Source organism: Papaver somniferum, unplaced genomic scaffold (genome assembly GCF_003573695.1).
Source record: "Papaver somniferum cultivar HN1 unplaced genomic scaffold, ASM357369v1 unplaced-scaffold_47, whole genome shotgun sequence".
NCBI classification, from domain to species: Eukaryota; Viridiplantae; Streptophyta; class Magnoliopsida; order Ranunculales; family Papaveraceae; genus Papaver; species Papaver somniferum.
This window is the reverse complement of record NW_020647304.1, coordinates 840,023-865,701: the sequence shown is the minus strand read 5'-3', so window position 1 is coordinate 865,701 and position 25,679 is coordinate 840,023. Positions and strand designations below refer to the sequence as shown.

Sequence of the window (25,679 nt, the reverse complement as noted above, 5' to 3'; positions counted from 1 at the left end):
GAAGTACCATTCGACTTATCCCTTTCTTTTCCATATTTTGTACTAGATAGCATAGTTGGGATATTTGTAGACACGTGAGGTATATGAAAAGAAAATCCAAGTATGGACAAATACCATGATCCTTTGTAAACTTTCCAGTGATATATAAATTTGATACGTAAGCATGATGAGATTAGAGGTTGGTAAATCATAAATGAGTTTGTCTTTTTTTAGATAGACATAGGTATGATGATATAAGCTGCCAAGAGTAATAATGGTAGTGGTCTTATAAAATAGGTGATGAGGATTGAGGTAGTACAAATGGAGGGAAATTGAATACGGTGGTTTAATTATGGTTTTGGTTGGTCATTTTCCTTTTGGTGGTGAATATAGGTTTGATGGGTGTGCTAGTTTTGGGGATAACCCATCTGGCGGACATGCCTCAGACAACAATGGTGCCTCTCAACTGATGTTGCATTCTTCTAATCTGCATAAAACACAAAATTTTAATTAGACCCCAAATACTTTTTAAATGTTGGATGACCTACCAATACATCTTGAAGGCAGTTGAATAGGGAGTTATGGCTAATAAAGCGGTTAGGTGTTGAAAATAGGGTTTTATAGGGTAATTATGATGTGGAAATTGAAGGGAATAGGCATGGCTTTGAAGGGACGTGAATAACCAAGCGACATGACAGTTTACGAAAATCCATAAATGGCAGTTAATAGGGAATTTGTATCTTTAAACGGGGCATTTTTGATGAAATTAACACAACCATTACCAAATTTACCAGAAGAGTGGAGGTTTAGGAAAATTTGAGAAAGAGATGGCCAGTTCCAGTAACCCCAATCCGGCAGTTCCTGCCAATTCCGATCAGTACAACCTAGCACAAAATCAAGCTTTCTTGCTAGAAATGGATGAATTAATGAAGTTGAGGGATGAGGTTCAAGGAGAGATAAATAGATGTGTAGGGGAAGCGGCTCAACATCAGAGAGAAGAGGAAGAGAAGAAGAGGAGAGAAGAAGAGGAGAGAAGATGAAGAAACTGAATCTATTTTTGCTTCTTAGTTAGCAAAGCATCTTGCACGAGTTGATCGTAAAGAAGAGGAGAGATCTTTGAGGCACCATAAAGGTCCAAAGTATGGCAGTGCGACTGAGAGTGATTCATAGGAAGGCAGTGATGGTGAACTTGAGTACCCATTGGAGGAAGTAAACACCAGTGAAGAAGATTCTAATGCTGCAGAGGACCGGAAGAGGATGGAGAGGTACTTTGACTGGAAGCTGCGGGCGGTTTGATTATGAGCGTGTCAATCCAAAAATCTTTTCCAGAACCATGCGACAGGGAGAACCCAATGATGATGAGATAATCCCTTCAAGGATATTTCCCAGAGCCACTCGTGGAGAAGAGTCCAGTGATGATGGTGAAGAGCTTCCAGATGCTGCCAGTGATGAAGATGATGATGAGGAAGATAGTGATGAGAGTAGCTCTTCAGGAGATAGTGACACTTGTCCTGCTTCATCAGGAAAAAGTTACAGTGCGCAATATGAAGGGGATGAAGGATGGAATTACGATGAAGAGGACTTTTAAAGTTCTCTTCTGGGGTGTCGAAAGCAGCCAAGTCTTTAGGCTTTGATAAAAGTTTCAATATGACCTACAAGTTTTTTGTAAGATGGATTTCTCGATACTTACTCCTGGTCTTTTGAATTTTGCATCCGTTGTTAATGAACAAGTTCCTTTTCTTCCTCCTTCTTTGATCGTCTTTTGATGAATGTGTTTTGTTTTGTAGTTGATGTGAATAGATGGTATTGTTAAGAAGGTTTTTCTGGTTTGAAGTAGTAATGTTTGGGTCTGCAATAGTGTTTTGGTGTTGAATATGGTGTTTGGAAGGGTAAGTGATTTGGACAAGATTGTTCAGGTTATAGTGTTTAGAACTAGCAGAAAATTGTTTGAACAACTAGAATTGTAATTGATAGAAAACAAATTTGATATGTAATGAAGAATGCTAGTTGGGAACTTTTTTAAGTAATGTTTAATGAATTGTATGCTTTTAAATTTGAGCTTGTTGAAGTAATTCTTGTGGATTTTCTTGTTGGGATAATTTTTGATAGATAAAGATTATAGGATGAATATGGTAATGGCTAGTAAGTAGGTTTTGTATATGATGTAACTGCTAAAGATAATCACAAGAAGAAGAACTGATTGATGAATGCTAGTAAGATCAATACTCAGAAGTTTAAGTTTTGAGAACATGAAGAAATTTCTGATGCATACGTCTGGGTGACGGAGCAGAGCTTCAATAAACTTTTTTGCAAAGCTTACAATCCATTTTGTCGTAATTCTAATAATCCAAATATTTTAGACCAGCTATCTCAAGAAGACAAGCTAATGGACCCATGACTGAGTTTGTGTATGATAGATATGGAACATATGTTTTGAGGTCTCTCATCCATGGTAGGGAATATATAGTATTGAAACCGCTAAATTACAACTTCTTTTACGCAGTTCATGACAACCGAGAATTGATCTGATTAGTTAGGAAACAGACCAATGTTATTAACTAGCTACTCATAAAATAGATTTGTAGTCCACTAGGCCATCGTGTGTTCCAACCACCAAGAAACAAAAATGCACTCTGTCTAGAGATCGTTGTTAGATTTTATAGAAATAGTGTTCAATAATGAAATTTACGGACACCAAGATTAGGTTGTCCACCTAATGTTAGATATGTTTCGTAACGGTTGGGGTTATAGGTGGTCCTATATCCTTGCATGTATACCACTGATTTTCGTTTCCTAGAGGCAGCAAGCAAACAGTCATCTTAAGTATGATAAAGCAAACCATGTGCGCACTAGAGAGTAGTATATACTTACCCTCATCTTTCCGCCTTAACTTTTTGGCAGGCACCGCACCAAACTAATGGTCTCTTATCCTGTCCATTATCTCCTCTATTTATATACAAATACATATTTCAAGAACTCAAACAACAAAGTTCTCACATCTTAAACCTCTTTGTCTAATTGTTCATTCAAGTTTACGTACATCAAAAAAATCTAATCTTCAACTACCTTTATTATTTCTCTTAATCTTTAAGCAAAAGATATGGGCTTCAACTTGACTTCAAAAATTCTCCGACGATCATTTTCTAAAGGAAAGAATGATGAGATTGTGATCCCCAAAGGACATTTTGCGGCTTACGTCGGAGAAACTCATGAATTCAAGAAGAGATTTGTAGTTCCAATATCATATTTGAATAATATGTGTATCCAAGAGCTTCTTAACCAAGCAGGGGAAGAATTTGGGTTTGATTATCCAATGGGAGGTGTTACAATTCCTTGTAGCGAAGAAACATTTGTGAATCTTACATCTCAAATGAGTCACTTGTAATCAAGAGATGAGAAAATTTGTCAGAAATTTTGTAAAATAGGCTCATTTTAATGGCTTGTACATACTGATGAGATCGAGATACAAAAATTAGTTGGAAAATTTAGCATTAATCAATTGATTGTTATTCTTTACTTGTTTACTTGGGCATCGATCTTTAATTAAGTGATCACGTTGATTAACATTAACGTATAATTCATCATTTTGTCGATCCATAAATTGTCGACATAATTACGGAGTGAATTCGTATCACCCAAACAGAAATTTATGGGTTTAAAAAACCGTTGCCTGGCTCTCCCCTTGGCCTTGCTAAAAGTCATTTACTGGTTGTTATTAGTTTCATTGTAAATTCGTATCACCCAAACAGAAATCTATTGGTGTAAAGAACCGTTACCTGGCGCTGCCGTTGGCGCTGCGAAAAGTCATCTTCATATTTCTACTGGTTGTTACTACTTTACAGAATTTTTAATGAGATTACACTACGTAGAATCTAGCATACAGAGAAGAAAATGCAACAGGTTTGTTGTTATACTTGATCTGATCAGTAAGGAAACAAACCGATGTGATTGACTAGCTACTCATGAAATAGAGAACAGCCCACATTTTATATGCATAGATAATCAAATGTTTCTTCACCTCCCTTTCTCTCTCTGATTTAACGAGATACGATTTTCAGTTTCTTTTCCACTGGGACATTATTTTTTTCAATAACCTAGCAAAAAAAATTCGCTATATGTTTAGACATCCCTATTAGAAGTGATAGACATATTGTTCAAAGATGAAGTCGGCAGACCATATGTCTTAGTCCAGCTTTAGATATCGTGGTCATATTTCAACAAGCTTTGGTACAGATAAGTGGTCATGCTTCTTCCTGTACAGTTGAAAAAATGCATGATCAAGATTAATGTGAAAGGACGTTCAGGCATTAAGGATTTGGGAATGCTATAACAATGATTAATTGGGAAAGTGTATTTGGCGTTAAATTTGAAAAAAGAATGTTGAGCAATAAATACGGAACACCAAGAAAAAAAAGGGTCTGATAGGATCACGTACTTTGATGTTTAGATCAGGTACCCGTGATCTATGATTACCACTTTATCACATGTTCTAAGATCACGTTTTTTAACTGTGACGTATGACCGTTTTTCAAGTATATCTTGATGTAAATTCGATATTTTAAATCATTTCCATGATATTTTAATGATACTACGCTGTTTATATTAGAATAAGCAGAGAAGGAAACCACTATGCTGCAGGCATATTTGATGGGTCTAATATTAATTGTAGTTGCCGGAAATCCTACAACCACATCAATTCAATATTATATAATTTTGGAAGTAATCATAATGGAAATCACTCGTTTATTAATCAAGATTTTGGGATAGAATATAAAATATTACAAAGATTTTACTTATTCTCCAAATAAACTTTCTCTCTTCTAATTTCTTGTCTAACACTCACCTAGAGATTCCCTCAATACACAGATTCCTTCCCATTATATAGGGTACTACATAGTGGATGACAGCTAATAAATCCCTATTTTCGGAATCAATGTGTGTTATAATCGCTCATGTACGTTCCTCAATCTCGCACACTTTACATCTTCGCACAGATCATCACACTTTAATCGTGACTATGTTGACATCATTAAATACGTCATCTTAATTTTAACATGTGCCATGGTCTTCGCCTACCTTAGATGACCTTTACCTCGCATATATAATGAATGTGCGATATTTCATTCCTACATTTTGCCTCTTCTCATTTCGTTCTCTCTATAAGGTGAGCGATATGAGAAATTTTCAATCCAACTTATCACACATATTTATTTCTTCATATTTTGTTTTACCGACATTCTTCCGTAATTTCAGCCTTTCTTTCTGCACGTGTTGATTTTTCTGCTTTTTACCGATACAACCCGTCTCTAACCGGTCATTTTTCTTCTCTATTTATTGATTTTTCTCGAGAAATAACTTCTTCATTTCTTTAATTTTTTTATATCACTTTTTCCTCGATACTTCTACTCCCTTGATTCATCTGTTACTATTGCTGCTGTTTTATCTCCATTATTCTCATGGATCCAAATCCAAGGTCTGTACGTTCTATCAAAATCACTCTCTTTTTAATTTGTTGATTACAATTGTTAATCATAATTGTTAATCTCGATCACGATTGTTGATCTTATTATTAATTTATATCCCTTATCGTTTGCAGGAAAAGTTCATCTTCGAGCAGCCTCAAAGTGACTGTTTCCAACCTTAAATCTTCTTCAGATATCAAGGACAAAAAATCTCTCAAGAGGAAGACTTCGCACAACAAAGGAGTAAGAAATATTCTTGTTTTTATCAAACAATATTTTTGCCTTTATTTCTTATGTGCGCTATTTTCGTAGGATTCCGATTGTGAGATGGGTGGAGGAAAAGGACTGAAACCTAAGATAGTTCGCAAGCCCACAACTCTCAAATCAAATTTTTCCACTCCTGAATTTGGCGTCGCAGAGATCATTCCCCCATCTCCAGTTCAAACTAATATTTTTCCTTCTCATGCGAATGTCTCTGTTACTCTTGATGAAATTTTTCCTCCCGAAGAGAAAACCGTTATTAATCAAGGTCTACAGGGTACCCCCACTCCTGCTTCTACATTTGCTCCGGATGTTATTCAAACTGTTTCAACCTTTGTTAACTCTCATTTTCCCATTAGCACCGATACCACTCAAAATAATTTGGATATTCCCAACTCTGCGAATTTTACCACTTACTCTCCTTCTATTTCTGTTTCCCCTTCTTCATCTTCCTCTTTCTTATTAGAATCCCTTTCTCTTGATAAGGAACATCTGAACAGTGTGCAAACTTTACTCTACATTATCAACTCTGCTCAGTCATCCACCAGTGATCCTCACAAAGTTCGCATATGTTCTGCTTTAAGTAAACTTCTATGCGAGTTTCCTTCTAATAAAGCTACAAGAGAAGAAATCCATTCTTAAATAGATCCAAGTTTCCATACTGCTTTATATGTCTTGGTAAGTACCTCTTGCATATGCTCTTTCAGTTATAATATTCTTACTATCTGTCCTTACTTTCTCTCTTCCTTAGGAATCTCATCGTCGAATGATTTTGGATGAAGGACGTTTTAAATCTAGTTTTTCTCAATTAGAACTTTCACACAAGAACACCCTTTTAGAAAAGGAAGTTAGTAGGCTGAAATAAGAGCTCCAAGTTGCAATCCTTGATTCTGAAGATCTTCGCATCCAGAATCAAAAACTTAGAGGTATTCTTCTTTTTATTTATTGCTTCTCGTAGCATATTTCTTCGCCTATCTCCACCTTTTAAACTTTTTCATGCATTTATTAAGATTTAAACCAGAAGCGAGTTGCAGAGAGATTCACCTTCCAATTCCTCGTTGAAGATATTCGTGCGAATAATGAGATGTTGCATGCTCAACTAGATCAATTAAATAACCAAAATTCATATTCGCTTGACCAGATTAACAATATAACTTATGAAAATAGTCATCTTAATCAAGAGATTGAAGTGCTAAATAATCAGATTTTCCACATGTCTAAATTGTTATATAGTGTTGATTTAAGACATCAATCCTTATCAGAAGAATACCATACTCTTTCTTTGGAGAAACACTCTTTTCTAAAGAAAGAAGCAATGTTTTCGCATCAATACTCAATTCTCCAGAAAGTAAATGATGATCTAGAACAAGCCCTTCGTTCGCTTGAAGTTCAGTATGAAGCATGATTTAAAGAATTAAATACTCTGAACGAGAAAATCATCCAAAGTAAAATAAACTTGACTGTGAAGATGAACCAGCTTCAAGAACAATATGATCAACTGAAGCATTCTCATGATGACCTTAAGAAAAAGAATAATTCCCTCTCTGCTGATAAAAGGAAGATTCGATCTCGTCTCAATGGTTTAATTGGTGACGATTTTGATAAAGCTATGGAAAGTATGAAAAATAACACTCTTGCCTTTTCTAAACTCTGCAAAGGTAGTCAGCCTGAGTTGACTGCCTTATATTTCTAATCCTTTTATTTATTTCTTTGAATTTTTGCTCTCAAATTATGATCCCATATTAATTTTTGCAGAGTCCGGAAAGTCGAATCAATCCACTATATTCCAGTTGAGATCTGACTTAGCTAAAGCTCGCAAGGACCGTGCGAACCTGGATATTGCTTACACGAATCTTGAAGTTTCTATTACTGCTTCTCGAGACCGTTCGCGAAGACGGTTCGCATATCTTCAAAATTTCGCAGAAATCAATGCCAGAAATATTGAGAAAGAAGTTATTCGCAAAACTCATGTTAATGCTCAGACTTTAGTTAATCAAATCCTTCTAAGCAACTCTCTTTCTTCAGTAACTGTTCCTCCTCTTAATATAAGCCAAGACGAGAAGTATCCAGAACCGGATAGTGACTATGAATTTGTAAGCGATGATGAAAAAGATCATGAAGATGATATTGATGCTTCTGTATCAGAGGATCAACTTGAGAAGAACAAATCTGGCAATGTTGATTATGTTGATAAGACTACTGTCGAAGTTAATGACCCAAATCCAAGCCACAAGATTGATGCTTAAAAGTCTTTAATTGAACATGATATTACCTCCAACAATGCTTAGTCTTCGCACTCCTTAATTATCTGAATTACCCTCTTATGTTTTGATATGTTTTGAACTTGTTTCTTAATCAAGAGAGATAGTATCTTTTTATTTTAACTCCCCTACTTGCCTCTTATTATATGTCTTGTAAGAAACAAGTATATGAATTTTGCAGATCTTTTATTATCCCTGCAAAACAACATTAGTTTACATATATCTTTTCTCATAAGGTCTTATGTTGCCTTCCTAAGTAAAGGTCTTATCTTGCCTTAATTTATCTTTTATTTTTGTGCGAAGAGATCGCAGGCGGTCTCTACATCTAAATGTAAGGACCCTTTGATCTCGCCTTATCAAATTCTTATATTATTGCCTCTTCAGGTTTTTCTCGTGCGTAAATATGATAAGCCTTAATACTCCCTTGAGTAAAAAGCCTCATGACATTTACGTCTTTTGACACAATTCAGCTCCCTAATGGAGGGTGTCGTCCTTATATTCCCCCTGGTTGCCCTTTCAAGGAAGCTTACCCCTCTACCGGGTTAAGGTTGGCTCCTCCCATCCGGTAATGCAAGAACCGGTTGATTTCGCAGTCTCTTATCCCTCTACCGATAAGGTTTATGGTTACGAGACTACACCCTAAGTTGGGTTTCTTCAGACCGAGTGCATCTTAGTCAGGACTTGTCAAGAGTGGCAAGGTACGCCCCGGGCACTCTTAACTCAACCATGTACCTCGGCGCCCTGATCGAGTTTCTGCACTCCTTAAGAGAGACTTTCTTACCTTAGTCTCTGAATCTAAGGCAATGGGCTTAGATTGAAAATTTAAGGAACCTCTCCTAGATGGGCTTTTTCGTTTTTCTCACCCCAAATCTCCATGACTCTAGTTCCAGGATCGATGTAGCTTTCCCTTGAGTCATGCTTATCAGGTTTTCCCCAAATGTGACGTGTGATAGGTCTTACTTGTTGCCTCTTGAATTTATGCAAACTAGGGTGCACGCCACAGTTGGATGCCTCTCTTATGTGGTTATATATTTTGCTGCCTTATATTAAGGTCTTATTATAAGGACTTATATTTGCCTTTTTCTGATTTGAGAACAGACGGAATCTTCAAACTTGTTATTGAATTGAATGTTACATCCATGTTTAAGAAAAAAATAAGAACTCACCTTCTTGACTTCGCATTATTTTACCTGTACATCGCATATCTTTATGGATAATATTTCTTCAAATATAACCTAGTCCAAGGACGATCTAATTTTCGTCCTACATTTCTTCCTTCAGGATCTCCCAACTCATAAGCTCCATTTCCAACTATTCTTTTAATTATATATGGTCCGTCCCACTTCTTTTCCAACTTCCCATCACCTCCTCTCTGATAAACCGGTATTTCTCGCAACACTAACTCTCCTGGTTGAAATTCTCTTATCTTAACCCGCTTATTGTATTCTCGAGCTAATCTTCTTTGATAATTTTCCATATGTTGCAAAGCGACCTCTCGAGATTTGTTAAAATTAATTCCGCACTTAGATTCTTCTCCCAAGATTCTTTCTTTGTAGTAGGGATAATGACTTATGTTGGTAACACTGCTTCTACCCCATATGTTAAACAAAAAGGGGCATTCCTGTCGTTTCCCTTTTTGTTGTTCTATATGCCCACACAACATTATGTACCTGTTCGCACCAACCTGTATTATGCCCTTCCAACTTCTTCTTTAATGTGTCTGCGATCGTTTTTTTGGTTGCGTCTACTTGTCCATTACTCTGCGGATAGAGAGGGGTAGACTTTCCACTTTGAATTTTGAATGCATTTAGTAGCATTTCTATATTCTCACCTTCAAATTGTTTTCCATTATCAGATACTAACTGTGCAGGGATGCCAAATCTGCATATGATATTTTCAAAAATAAACGTGAATATGTTTTTATCATGAATATGTTGTACTGCTTTTACTTCTTCCCACTTTGTGAAATAATCTGTTGCGACAATTAGGTATCTTCTTTGTCCTGTCCCTGGTATAAAAGGACCAACGATGTCAATTCCCCATTTTCTGAATGGCCATGCGTTTGCTGACGTGTTTAGCATTGCCCCCGGTGCGTGTATTTTCTTCCCATGACGTTGACACTCTTCGCATCGTCTTGATACTTGCTTTGCATCTTCGTGCATGTAAGGCCAATAATATCTTTGTATCTTCGCTTTATATGCGAGTTATCTTCCACCACTGTGGTTTCCAGCATCCCCATAATGTAATGCCTTTAAGATTTCAATTCCTTCTTTTCGTGTAAGACACCACTTTGGTCCGAGAAATGATCTTCTATACAGAATACCATCCCTTAATTCATAATTTGTTGCACGACTTTTTAATTTGTGTTCTTCTAATCTTTTTCTAGGTAACTCTCCCTTATCTAGATATAAATGAAGACTCAATTCTCCAATCTTTGTCTTCATTCATTTGTTCTCCTTCTTTGTCTTCTACTATCATCACTTCTGCTTCTGTTTCGTCTTCCTTCTTTATAGATGTTAAATAAAGTGTTTGTATCTTTATATCTTTTGCAATTGGATCAATTAACATGCAGGGTATAAAAGCCAATGCATCTGCGAGTCTGTTATCTTTTCTGCCTATATGTCTCTAACTTATATTTGGAATACGTTTTGCTAATTCCATGACCAATTTCTTGTATTTCTGTAAAGATGGTTCATTTGTACAATATTTTCCTTCTATCTGTCGAATTACTAATTGGGAGTCACTAGTTATTCGCGCTTCCTTTATTTCCATTTCAATTGCTAACTTTAATGCATGTACAAGTGCCTCATATTCGGTTTCATTGTTTGTGGATGCGAACTCCAACCTGAATGAGTAAACCATTCACGCTCCTTCTGCTGAAATAAAGACAACACCTATACCATTTCCTTCTCCATTAGACGATCCATCCACTAGTATCTCCCATCTGTTTGAATTTCGATCTATTAATAAATCTTTAAGATTTCCATGTTCCTCATCCACGTCCATCATATCTTCTACATATTCATCTTCCTCCAAAGGAAATTCGACCAGAAACTCTGCGATGATTTGTGACTTTGGCGAAGATAATACTTCAAAACCGATTTCAAAATTTCCCAATTGTGCATTCCATCTTTCAATTTTTCTTGATCTTTTTGAATTTTTCATCGCAGGCTCAATTGGTACCTTTGTTAAAACCTTAATCTTATGAGCCTGAAAATAAATGTGAATCTTAAAGGACGCATACACGAGTGCGAGAATTAGTTTTTCAATCTTTGAATAATTTTTCTCTGCAGAATTGTACGTTTTTCTTATATAATATATTGGTTTTTCTACCCCTTGATCCAAACATAACAAGACCGCGCTTAATGCATATGGTGTTGTTGCCAAATATAACATCAATTCTTCTCCTGGCTTTGCCTTTTGTATAATAGATAAATTCCTTAAATAATTTTTGATGATTTGTAATGCCTTGTCACATTCCTCTGTCCACTCAAATTTTGCTCCCTTCTTTAATATGTTGAAGAAGTCTTTACATTTGTCGAAGAACGTGAAATAAATCTTCCCATTGAAGCTATTAATCCATTTAACTTTTGAACATCCTTCACCGTTGCTGGAAGTGGCATATCTCTAATCGCTTGTACCTTTTCTGGATCAACTTCTGTTCGCTTCTTAGAGATTATATAACCCAAAAAAAATCCTGATGATACTCCGAAAACACATTTTTCTGGATTCACCTCGATATTGAATTTTTGCATCTGCTCAAAGATTTCTCTCAAATCATCAACATGATCTTCCGCCTCTTTTCTATTTACTAACATGTCATCGACATAGACCTCTACTGTTTTATGTATCCATTTCTCAAACACTTTTTCTACCATTCGCTGATACATCGCACCCGCATTCTTCAATCCAAACGATATTTTTGTATAACAGTATAATCCTCTGGGTGCGAAAAAAGCGGTATGTTCTGGATATTCTTCGGCCAAAGGAATTTGATTATAACCTTTATACCCATCTAACAATGAGATTCTACCATTTCATGAAGCCGATTCTACCATTTGTGGAATATATGGTAAAGGATAACTGTCTTTCGGACATTCTTTATTTAAATCACTGAAGTTCATGCAAATTTTTATACCCTTGTTTTTCTTTGGCACCACCACCATGTTTTCTATCCATTTTTTGCTGGTCTTATAATCCCTGCGTCTAACATTTTTTGTAACTATGTTTCTATTTGAGGATGATATGTTGTTGCGATCTTTCATATTCTTTGTTTAAATGGCTTTGCATTCTTTTTAATATCCAATTTATGGAATGCAACAGACGGATCTAATCCTGGCATTTCTTCCATACTCCACGCGAAGATATCATTATATTCGCGCAAGATGTTTATTGTTTTTTCTTCTTCTTCTTTATCCATCTTAGTTCCAATTTTCAGTGCTTTTGGTTCTTCTTCTGTACCAACATTTACTTCTTTCGTTGGCTCTGCTGCAGTGAAATTCGCTCTCAGTTCTCCCATTGGTGTTGACTCCTTAATCTCTTGAATTGGTTCACCTTCCTTCTCTGGTATCTCGCTCGGTATTCCTTTTCCTTACTTCGCTCTAATCATATATATCTGAAATCCTTCTTCTTTTCTTAATTCCTTTGCTTTTCTCCCGCAATCCTTTCGCTTCTTTGCACGTCCTTCGTAATTTTTTTACATTTACCTGATGACAGATCTTCGCACTTGGAATATCTCCTCTAATTTCACCTATTCCGCTCGGAATTGGGAATCTAATGCATTGATGTAGTGTAGACGCTACGTCTTTTATCGCATGCACCCATGGTCTCCCCAATAACATGTTGTATGGTGATTTTATATCAACCACACATAATGTTGTCTTCACTTCTACTTCTCCAAGCAGTATTTGCATTGTAATCTCTCCTTTTGGTTTTGTGATTGTTCTATTAAATCCATGTATATTGTAAGTTGAACTTGTCATGTCCGTATCTTTCTACCCCATGGTTCTGGACGTACGATAAAATAAGATATCAACAGCACTTCCAGTATCCACCAACGTTCTATTAATCGCCCATTCTTCTAAGTTTTCCGCCTTTTGACTAACTTTATTTCTCTCAACCGTTATTGTAATCACCAATGGATCTGTTCGCGTTAAATTTCCTTCCGGAATTTCATCTGCTGCAAACGTTATCTTCGTTTTTTCCCACTCCTTTAGAGGAGATTCTTTTTCCATCGTCGTCACCTTCTTTCCTTTATAATCTCGTTTATTTATTCTTCCTGTGATTCCTGCTTGAAAATCCGCATCAGAGAGTGGTGTTTTAATTCTAGAATTACACTGTATGCCTCTGCCTCTTCCTTGTATCATCATGATTTTTATTTTTCCTATAGATCCTATAGATTCTTCGCTTTTCATCTTTATCTTCTCCAAAATCTTCAGATCCAATTTTTTAAGATTCTACAAACTCGTTGACAGGATTTATCACTCGAAGTTGTTTCTAGCGCCCAAATGTAGTTGCAGAAAATCCTACAACCACATCAATTCAATATTATGTAATTTTCTAAGTAATCATAATAGAAATCACTCGTTTATTAATCAAGATCTTGGGATAGAATACAAAATATTACAAAGATTTTGCTTATTCTCCAAATAAACTTTCTCTCTCCTAATTTCTTGTCTAACACTCACCTTAGAGATACCCTGAACACACAGATTCCTTCGCCTTATATAGGGTACTACATAGTGGATGACAGCTAATAGATCCCCTATTTTCGGAATCACCGTGCGTTACAGTCGCTCATGTACATTCACTCAATCTTGCACACTTTACATCTTCGCACAGATCATCACACTTTAATCGTGACTATGTTGACATCATTAAATACATCATTAACATGTGCGATGGTCTTCGCCTACCTTAGAGGACCTTTACCTCACATACATAATGAATGTGCGATATTTCATTCCTACGTTAATGCTAAAGAATGATGAAGATATACAACACTTATAAGCCATAAGTGTTGAAAGTCGACCTATCGATTAATTTTGGGTCCTCTTGTTTTACTGTATCCTTAGCATATCTTGCAGACAACTGTGATTTAGTGGTGGCCTGAAATTGTTAATATGGAGCAAGGCAACAACCCCATGTGAAACCCTTAGCTAAGCCGATGAGCCCACCCTTTGTTGAAAGACAACTCTTTCCTTATCACTCCTTTCATATCCACATTAACTTTACCGCATAACATGTCCCAAATGGTAGGGCATAATATGTTTGGAACATATTAATACGTACAACTGCATTGCTTGACCACACAAGGAGTACTAAAAAGCAGGCAAAACCATGTGATTAGGCTCATCAGGAACCCAAATTGTTCTAGACAAGGAAATGCTTCTTCACCACTCTTTTCAGTACCACTAATTCTTTCAAGGAAACAAACAACCAATCATCTTTAAGTATGTGGAACCAAACCATGTGATATAGTATAAGCCCACCACATACACAAATCCTTCTTTTTATTTCCACCTTAACTTTTTGGTAGGCACCTTGACAAAGTAATTAATGGTCCCTCTTTCCTAGCAAAAAAATAATTAATGGTCCCTCTTCTGTGCCCATCCTTTCAACTATATATACATAAACACATATCAAGAAATTATACAACCAAAATAGCAAAGTATTCCCATTTTAAACCTCTTTCTATAACATCATTCAATCAAGCCTACTTCCAGAAAATCTAATCCTCAACTAGCTCTAAGTTAAAGATATGGGTTTCACTTTGACTTCAAAAATACTCCCAAGATCTTCTTCCAAAAGGAAAGAATGATGAGAAGATGATACCCAAAGGACATTTTGCAGTTTACGTTGGAGAGAATCAAATCAAGAAGAGATTTGTAGTTCCAATATCTTATTTGAGTCATCCTTGTGTCCAAGAACTCCTAAACCATGCAGGGGAAGAATTTGGGTTTGATTATCCAATGTGAGGTGTTACCATTCCTTGCAGCGAAGAATTTTTTTTGAATCTTTAGTCTCAGTTGGGTGACTTGTAATTAAATGCAGGGATATTTCTCAACAATTTTGTAAAATAGAGTCATTTTAATCTCTTGTACAAACTGATGATATTGAAATACGAAATTAGTTAGAAATTATACCGTTAATCAGCTATTCTTCGCTGCCGCATCTTTAATTAAATAATCATGTTGTTTAAAATTCTCTATCAATTATTTTTAATCCATAAATTGACGACTTACAGTGTATGTTCTTATTACTCAAACACAAAACTATTTCAGACAAATACCATGGCCGTTGGCATTGCAAAGCGTCACTTAGTTCCTACTGGTTGTCACTTAATCCCTACTGGTTTTTATTCCATAATGAGACTGATACAATTTAATTTCTCGTATATAGAGAAGAGAAAGCAATCATTGCGCAGGAGTTCTTGTAGTTGCCAAAGACGGGGAACTAGTATTGGTAATACTAAAGAGTAATGGAATGCTCGCCGAGATTTTTCAAGCCTGCATGCGATAGGAATCGCATAAATCCTCGGCCAGTCACTGAGAGTTAATTAGTGTTTGGGTCGTAGATTTTGACATGTCTTTGTGTTTGGATCCTAACGGCCGTTAAGATAGCTAATGGCCATTAAAAGAAAACAACACCAGCCTTCGAGTGATAAGAGAAAAACCACAAGATCATCAAATATTTTATCAGCACAACCAAACCACACTTAATAAGAATGAAGAGATTTTCATCAGAATCAAATCTTTCCTTAGAAGCAGAGAATTGATGAATAGTTGATGAAAAGTTGGAACATAAGTTGTTTGATATATTTGTCTAGAAAGATGATTAAAACTAATGGTAATACTGGTCTGCAAGTTCAATGGTGAGTCAAAGTGGGAGATGTGTAATTTCTATGAGTATTGTTTTCTTGGAAGATTACCGAAAAAAACAAACAAACTGAATCCAATACTCCCAATCCTATAAACTATAATCCAGTTGAGCCAATATAAGCCATAGTTTAGCCCCAAAGTCCGCCTCCAAATTTTCCCCATATCTTCGCCCTAAAACCATGATGGACCTAGTTCCAGTGGCGGGGCAGTTAAAAGCAAGGGTGTGCAGTTGCTGATCTCCAAATAAATTGAAATGAAAAGTTTTGCACACCAGAATCAGCAACCAACTTAGCGTAAAGTGATTTTACTGTGAAAACACCAGAAGTGTGAAGCTTCCATCTCCCCGTATCTGGCAGGGCATCTTGAACAGGTGGATTATTTCCGATAATATTGATTAGTACAACGTATTCTTCTACCTCTAGGTTTGTAAGTACTCGCCTGAAGTCAAACTTCCAATTTCCTTCTAATGACACCATATCTGCTAATGTAGCATTCTTGTGTCTAGATAACTTATAAAGATTAGGTCACACGGACGGTAGAGGAAATTGTCCACACCAAATATCATTCCAAAAAGCAATGGTGTTGCGTGAATGTACAAATAGTGTTGATTTTTCACTCCCCAAGCTTGTAGTTTCAGCAATCCCACGCCAACAAGATACTCCATAAATTTGATTTATATTTTCAGGAATCTAATTGGAAAAATCAGAACCGTACTTGTCTGCTACTATCTTATACCAAAGTTTATTCTTTTCAACGCCGAATCTCCAACACCATTTAGCCAATAAAGCTAGATTCATTAGCTTGAGATTACGAACACCAAGACCACCCTTTTCTTTTGTTGCTTGAACAAGATCCCGGTTAACCAAGTGTGAAGTGTTTGCACCTTCCTTATATTCCCAAAAAAGATTACGCATCTTCTTTTCCAGAATTTTAATAAATGAAATAGGTGCCTTAAACAACGAAAAGTAATAAGTGTGTAGAGAAGACAAGATACATCCTCTAGATAAAGATATTCTCCTCCAGACAGATAATCTAGCATCAAACTTCTCTAGAATTGGATTCCAATTATTTTTTTTGAACCAGACTTTGCACCAAGTGGCATCCCCAAATACATAAATTTTAAATAAACTCAAAAAAATGTAGTGTAGAAAACAAGTTGTGTCACTCCTACTTTCTGTTATCGACAAAGAAAATAGTATCATCTGCATAATGAAGGTGATTAACTATGATACATGTGGATGAAACAGAGAAACCGCTGAATAGGCCTTGATTAGCTACTATGTCCATAAAACTAGAAAAACCCTCCATTATAATATTAAATAAAAGTGGAGAAACTGGACAAACTTGCCTTACACCTCTTGTACTTGTGAAGTATCCAAAACAAAACAAAAGAATTTACTTCCCAAGCACTAATGCAAAGACATGCAAAAATTCGAGACGGAAACACTAATCTGCTCATGAATAAACAATATATTCATTTGGTTGACACGTTACTGTATCAAACTAAAGTTCTACTTATTCAAGATATTTACAATACATCTTGTAAAGCCATGACGAGAAAATGGTAAGAATCAAGATTTAATTAAAATATGATTTTGGAACAAGTAGTATAAAGGATCGTTATGGCTTATAGTTTTCTATCGTTTCATTCTTTATTTTTAGTCTACCAGTTTCGACTCTTGATGGCAACTTATTGAAATTTCAGAAGCAGCAATTCTAACCATATAGGAAGAAGCATAGAACATGTAGGCATCATAAAATTTACACGATAGAAGTACATTTGATGTCAAGCTAATGTAGAGCATATTATTGAAATGAAAAATAATGGATAATTTGTACAGAACTCGATCGAATTATTTTTTGGAATAACGACTATGAAGAGAGATAATTATTTAGACCTCGGTTTTTCGTCTATAAATAAGAATCAGAATTAAACTTGAACTAGTTCAAAAAAATAATTCTATTAATCAATCAACTGGCTAACAATAGTAACTAGAAGACTCTTAAATAGATTTGGGAAAAAACCCCAACTTGTTCGACAGGAAAGAATGAAAACAACCCAAAACCGACTCAAACTCTAAATTTGTTATTTTGGCAAATTTGAGATTTCCATAAATAATTAAAGTATTTATGAAAAGAAACTACGGACCACAAACGACGACCCAAACGTACTCCTAATTAATAAGATCTTAGAAAAGGGAAACTCTCTTAAAAGGCAACAAAGTCACATGTCTTGATCATTGGCCCATTTTCCATCAAAAACAGGTCTGTCTTGAGCTGAATTACGATACTCGGCTTTTAGCCTCCAAATATAGCTTGGTCATCTGCATCACTCGTATTTATAGCTTGGTCATCTGCATCACTAGGATAACATCAATGTTCGGTAAAGGTTCTCTTCCTTTGGGATTTCTCATACCAGTTGTGAGAAACAGCAGACTCCAAAACTCTGGCCTTTTCTGTTACTTCTCTTCCTGCCAGAAAATAACCTCTCTCCTGGAGAAACCATGGCATATAAACGTTAGTTTCGAACTTTCAGTGATGTAAATGTGTGCAGCGTGTTCTCCTGGAAGAACAAAGAATGCGGCTGAGATCCCATTATGCTTCCTACAGGGTAGTATTCTGGACAGAAGCTTTGGATGTTATGCAGTTTTAAAATAGCAAGGTATGTCGAAATGACAGTTTGAGGTGTGCTCATATACTAACTCTGCATCCCCTTGTATGTTTCTTAATCCTAGATTTCCTTCAAAAAGGAAATCGAGTCTTATGACCGAACTGTCAAGGATAACTTCATCTGTCTAGAGGTCTTAAAGCTTAGTTTAAAGGATTAACTTACTCGCACAACCGATTTAAAAGATGGGATACTCCTTACCAGGAAACGCCACAAGAAAGGAACCCCTTTGGTCTTATCAATCTGCTTCTGGATTTGGTTGATTGCTGGAATTCAAATCTTAAGATGTTAATATGCATGAGAAAGGAACAAAATCCTCAAGGCTCAAAAGAATGGATCTCTTTTACCTATCTGGTATCGTCCAGTGTTCAACAGAACAGAATACCAAACTTCGTTAAATACATCAAGTTGTTCATCTGATGCCCCAATAATCTGGAAAGAGTTCTGTACGTTAACAAAGAATTCTCCTAACGCAAACTAAGGGAAAGTACCCAAAAAAAGAAAAAAAACCGCCGATTATACCTTGTAGTTACCGGTTTCAAAATCTGGACCGAGCAATTTAAAGGCCTTTTCATGATTTCCTTGCCCAAATTCAAGTAAGCCTTCTGCAAGCTGAATATATATAACAAATAAGACAAAGCGAGAGGTTTCAACCAGCTACCCGCCTAGAAAGGTTTATCCTTGTCAAATATACTCCTATATTACTTCCATCATTGTTAATGACAAAACTATTTAATACCACGTTGAGCTTTTCGGAAATCAAGAAACTAAGAGCCTAAGAACACGAGACCAACCTGGATTCCTTTCTGCAGGGACGGATTCGTCTTCCTGGTCATCACAAAAATGACCCAAGAAAATATAGAGAAAGATGTTAGTTGAAGTTACGAGGAACTGAAGACCCAACTTTATTAATTGAAGAGATAAGGGAAGTGTTTCTCTTACTTGGATTTCATTTCTTTGAGTAGAGTTTCTGCTTCAGTAATTCTGCTGGTGCTAGATAAGGCCCATAATATTAATATACCCATATGCCACTGAATATGCCAGACAGACTGCAATTATGCAGACCATTAACAAAAATTCGAATGTACCCTAATATTGGGATCGAGTTCTGTGTTTATATTACATCGTTCAAGAAATATTCGACCATATTTCATGAATCGAACTTCATATTTTTTTTGCAGAAAAAATGTACTATAAACATTACCCTTATGTACAACAACATTGACGACATATATACATATAATCAAATATCACAGATTTGACGACTTAATCGTCCATTTCATATATCATCAGAATGCATTTCCAATCATTAATTTAACGCAGTGTTTATCGAGAATGAAACTAAAATCCTGAATAAAAATCAACTCACTTTTTTAGTAAGATGTCCCACCACCAATTTCTCCAGGCGGCCCCCCATTGAATTAGATTGACCGCGAACACATACCCGCATCAACAAACCTATAGCATTCAGATAGACCTGTTTCCAGATAATAGGTGTCACTTACTGAGTGCAGCATACTTGTTCGATTTAGTATCGATACTTGTAAGCTTACCTGTGTCGGTATAGCGTCACTTTTTTCTAGCTCTTTCCAGATATGGTCGTCATAAATACTCAGGACTTTGGAGATTGGAGAATTACCATCTAAGTAACAAATGGCAAGATGCCACCAACAGTGCGTCAACCTGAACATAAGATTAATCTATGTATGATGAATACAGTATCAATGAAAAGAAATTGAAAAATTCTTGCTAGGAAGATTGTGCTTATCGTACATAAATGATGAACAAACTTCCCACGAAGGTGAATTCTTCTCCATGAACTTTGCTGCCTCCTCGAAGCGGCATTCATACTGAAGAACATGGCAATGCTGCATGATAATGCGCACGTGTCATTTCATGGGAGAAACAAAGATGACTAGAGTTGCAAGTCTTCCACAAGCAACAGGTTGGGTGTACGAATATGCTTTTTAGTTAAAGATTAACACGGATAGCATACAAGTGGACATTCAACTTTTATTTTTTAACGAAACTCACAGCGGGCAAGCATTGATCAATGAGTAAAAAAGAAATAGAAAATACAGGGGGGCATACGACCTGCCCTCCATGTGGAAATTCAACTGCTAAGATATGCAACTTTTGAAATGCATATACCACATGACATTTCGACAGAACTTTGACTTACACCATATTGTGACCAAATGTCATCCTTATTGATTTCCAATCCCTTATTTGCAGCATCCTTAGCGTCTTCCATTTTTCCAAGTTCTAGCAAAGCAAAACAATGAATCCCGTGTATGTATTCCTCTTTTGGATTTAATTTTAAAACCTGTCACAAGTCAGTACAAAACTCGTTAAATCACAGTAAACTATATTCATAAAAAAGAAATCCCTTAGATGTTCACCAACCAAGCTACACTAAAACAAAAATATAAATCGATCACACACATTAAATCACTTTCTGAAAACATTTGTGGTCTATTGGGGCCTTGTACTGAAAGATCAGAGACATTCCCTGTATGCTGGGTTGCACGGACGCTCCGTTTTTTGAGTCGTGTCCGCGTCCGACCCGCGTCGAACAGAGGACGCGCGTTGGACGCTGACACGACGCGTGTTCGACGCACCAATATGTGCGTCCTGCGCGCGTCTTGTTTGGACGTACCGATGACTCGAGTTTAAAGCTTTTTTTTCATTTTCATTTGAAATTCTTCCTTTATTTTTACTATTATTAACTAAACCAAGAAAGACAAACAATTAGATCAATCATTTAAGTTTTTACTAGGGTTTTGTAATTGGAAATGACATCACATATATCTTTGGTTGGGCCGGTGTTGTTCTAATAATGCATTTTGATTATGCCATGTGTTTAATGGTGATTGATTGCTTGACCTTCGACGTGTATAAACAAACGATTTCTTATTTTCTTTTGAAATTTATACACATGTAGCATTATTTTCTAATTTTTAGGATCGAAACTCTTGACTTTGTTGTATAAATATGTAATTGTATATATAAATAAAGTATGTATATACGTGTCCGCGTCCTAATTTTTTAAGAATTTTGTAGTGTCCGCGTCCGCGTCGTATCCTGTCCGCGTCTACGCGTCCGTGTCGGTGCAACCCAGCCTGTATGTTATTCTTTTAGATGACCCACTGCTTATGGATCACTTGGTTTGGAAAAAATTTGATCTTAATAACATTACATTAGATCACAAACTTTTGTAAAAGTCAACAACATCAATTTGACGGGGGCCCAACTGAATTGTTAGCCTTAACCCAAATGAAAAAAATAAATAGAAGCTTTATCGCTTTCTTTTCGTCTCTCCTTCTCTCTCTTGAAAAAAAAATATCCTAAGATAGACCCAATTTTCCATAGATGTAGCTGTAAATGGATTCAGTAGCTCCAGATTTCATCCAGGTAACTAATCTTCTCCATATTCTGATGGGATTTCACATATATGGGTAGCTACCGAGTGGAAAACACATATATAGAAATTGCTACAGAAATAAATCGCAACATTCGAATAAAGTTTTCACTTGTTGATGCAGAGCGGAAGCGTTGAATAAAATTAAAATCTAAAACCACATATTTCCGAGATACCACTCTCAAGGAAAATACTACTTTTCAATTAATAAAATCTTCTCCTCTAATATCAAAACATGGAGCTCTTTATATAGATAACTCCTTATCAATTAATAACCAAATATTTTATTTAATTATTAAAAATACTTAGTACCTTATCTAATGGATATTTTCTAAACTAATAAAATACTAAAATAAATACTATTAGATACTTCTAAAAGTTACCTAAATAATAAAAGAGAAAATATCTTAATTAATTAAATATTATTTGCTAAATAATAATAATAAATCAAAGAAAAATAACAATAAACGAGTATATTCACTTTCCCTAAATACTCCACCATTCTCCCCTTCTCAAAAAAAAATCGCCCTCGAATTTTGCCAGTATTTGTAGTTGGGTAAATAATTCTTCGATGAAAATTCTTATAATCCTTCAACTTAAATAATATTGACATAATTACTATTGAACCGGAAAATACCTGCGCATCGAAATAGTTAAGTTGATGTCGTTGATCCACCTGATTACATACTGCTTCAAGAGAATATGGACCAACATAACAAGAATATAACATGATCTCATCATCAGGATAATCATCATAGATTGGTGGTAGATTCCAATCCACGGCAATAGTATTTTTCTCAACCACAGAAAAAGAAAAAATGCCATCAAACCTTGGGATTTCAAGCTTTAATCCGGATTCCAACGAATCTCGTGGATCATGTGCAACTCCTTGAAATCCTTCTTCCTTGTCGCCAAGGAAGTTTTTTTGTTCATCACCGGTCACTTCCTAAATGGTGGAGTATTTAGGGAAAGTGAATATACTCGTTTATTGTTATTTTTCTTTGATTTATTATTATTATTTAGCAAATAATATTTAATTAATTAAGATATTTTCTCTTTTATTATTTAGGTAACTTTTAGAAGTATCTAATAGTATTTATTTTAGTATTTTATTAGTTTAGAAAATATCCATTAGATAAGGTAGTAAGTATTTTTAACAATTAAATAAAATATTTGGTTATTAATTGATAAGGAGTTATCTATATAAAGAGCTCCATGTTTTGATATTTGAGGAGAAGATTTTGATTAATTGAAAAGTAGTATTTTCCTTGAGAGTGGTATCTCGGAAATATGTGGTTTTAGATTTTTATTTTATTCAACGTTTCCGCCCTGCATCAGTTGGTTCAGAGACAGGCAACGCTCCTGCATCATGTTTCGAGGAAGAAATTATGATGTTGTTCGAAGAGCCGCTCTCAGCGATGAGAAAGAGCAAGCGGTAATAGATGATCTAGAACGGAAGGTTAAGGCGCTCACCCTCCAATTGGCTGAAATGCATCATCAGCAAGAGCCCCATCATGGTCCTAGCCTACAGCGAGTGGAGGAAGTGACCAGTGATGAACAAAAAAACTTCCTTGGCGACAAGGAAGAAGAATTTCAAGGAGTTGCACATGATCCACGAGATTCGTTGGAATCCGGATTAAAGCTTGAAATCCCAAGGTTTGATGGCATTTTTTCTTTTTCTGTGGTTGAGAAAAATAATATTGCCGTGGATTGGAATCTACCACCAATTTATGATATTTATCCTGATGATGAGATCATATTATGTTCTAGTTATGTTGATTCATACTCTCTAAAAGCTTTATGTAGTCAGGTGGATCAACGACATCAACTTCACATTTTCAAAGCGCAAATATTTTTGAGTCCAATAGCAATTATGCCAAGATTATTTAAGTCGACGGATTATAAATATTTTCATCGACGAATTATTTATACAAGAACTAATACTGGCAAAATTCGAGGGTGAATTTTTTCTGAGAAGGGGAGAATGGTGGAGTATTTAGGGAAAGTGAATATACTCGTTTATTGTTATTTTTCTTTGATTTATTATTATTATTTAGCAAATAATATTTAATTAATTAAGATATTTTCTCTTTTATTATTTAGGTAACTTTTAGAAGTATCTAATAGTATTTATTTTAGTATTTTATTAGTTTAGAAAATATCCATTAAATAAGGTAGTAAGTATTTTTAATAATTAAATAAAATATTTGGTTATTAATTGATAAGGAGTTATCTATATATAGAGCTCCATGTTTTGATATTAGAGGAGAAGATTTTGATTAATAAAAAAATAGTGTTTTTTCTTGAGAGTGGTATCTCGGAAACATATTGTTTTGGATTTAATTTTATTCAACGCTTCCGCCCTGCATCACTTGTTCATACAGAAACATGAAGGCGCACACTGCCAAAAAGAAGAGAAGCCATTACCTGATCAACGAGAGCCAAACACATATCAGGTTGACCCATGAAAAAGCACAGATCATGTCCCCTTTTCAAAGATGCCAAGTCTTTAGGGAACCGTTTCAATAACTGCAAAAACAAATACAACATTTTCAATAACTTGAAAAAATGAAATGCAGTATAGCACCTTATCACATGAAATACATATATTATAGACAGTGCATGTACCATTGAGTGCATAATATATGCGGATTCGTCATCTCTTTCTTCAGCAACCAATCTAGAAATAGCAAGAAATACCTCCTTTTCATACCGTGTAGCATATTTCTGAACAAAAAGGTTAAATTCAAACTCCAGATCATACTAAAATATTAAAAACCGGAATAGAGAAAAAATCTTACTAGTTGAGATTTAGCAGACGAGAGATACTTTTGACTTTCTTAAAGGTCAAGTTGATAGGATTCATAAGCAGCTAAAGTATTAGCAAGAACACAGCTTTCATCATGAGTTACTGCTTCAAGTATCACTGATGTTTTTCTCCCACGACTAAGAAACTATCGATACAGCAAAAGAAAATCAGTCTCAAAAAACATAAAAAAAAAAAACAAAAAATCTCGTGAAAAGATACATAAGGTGTAAATGAAGAAACCAACCTGTATATAGTAAGAATTAATGGCATCAATGCAAGAATCAGAGGAAGTTCTAACAGAGTAACCCCATTTATCTAACTTCACTGAATTTTCTTCTCCTCCTTCCATTTTGTGCTAAGGATATCCTCTTGATGATGACTAGTTGGTGTTCTTTCTATTGATGTGAATCCCCCGCTCTAATTTATACTCTCATTCACAGAGACGCCCACCACATGATTCACATGTCGAGTGGATGGTGTCGAGTGGATGGGATGTGAAATCATTTAATGCCGAAGATGGCATATATTGGAAAATAAAAAATGCACACCTTAACTAAGCATGTTTCATCGTTAACCCCCGCTCTATTTTAGATTGTCATTGACAGAGACGACCAACGCATGATACACACGATAGGATCTCACGAAATTTGCAGAAAGTTTAAGCATATCGTGCAGATGGGAAGCCAAGTCATTTAATGCGGGAGATGGCATGTACCGGAAACAGCAAAAATGCACATGCTCGTCACTTGTAAGACACTAGAATAAAGAGAGTCTAATGGTAGTGGGATTTACTACCCCGTCTCTCTCCTTGTGCGTAGAGGCTACCAATGAGTTGGAGTTGTATGCAGGGAAATTACTTAGAGCTCCGGAGCCGAGAGGAATCTATACAATAAAGATGGATGAATCGATTTCCAAAACAATACCACAAATCAAAAAGA

The 25,679-nt window shown here is 35.7% G+C and overlaps 1 pseudogene; it reads right to left on the bottom strand.

Moving 5' to 3' along the window:
* Nucleotides 1-17,922: 17,922 nt before the first annotated feature.
* On the bottom strand, nucleotides 17,923-25,090 carry LOC113342763 (annotated as a pseudogene).
* Between the last annotated feature and the right edge of the window lie 589 nt (nucleotides 25,091-25,679).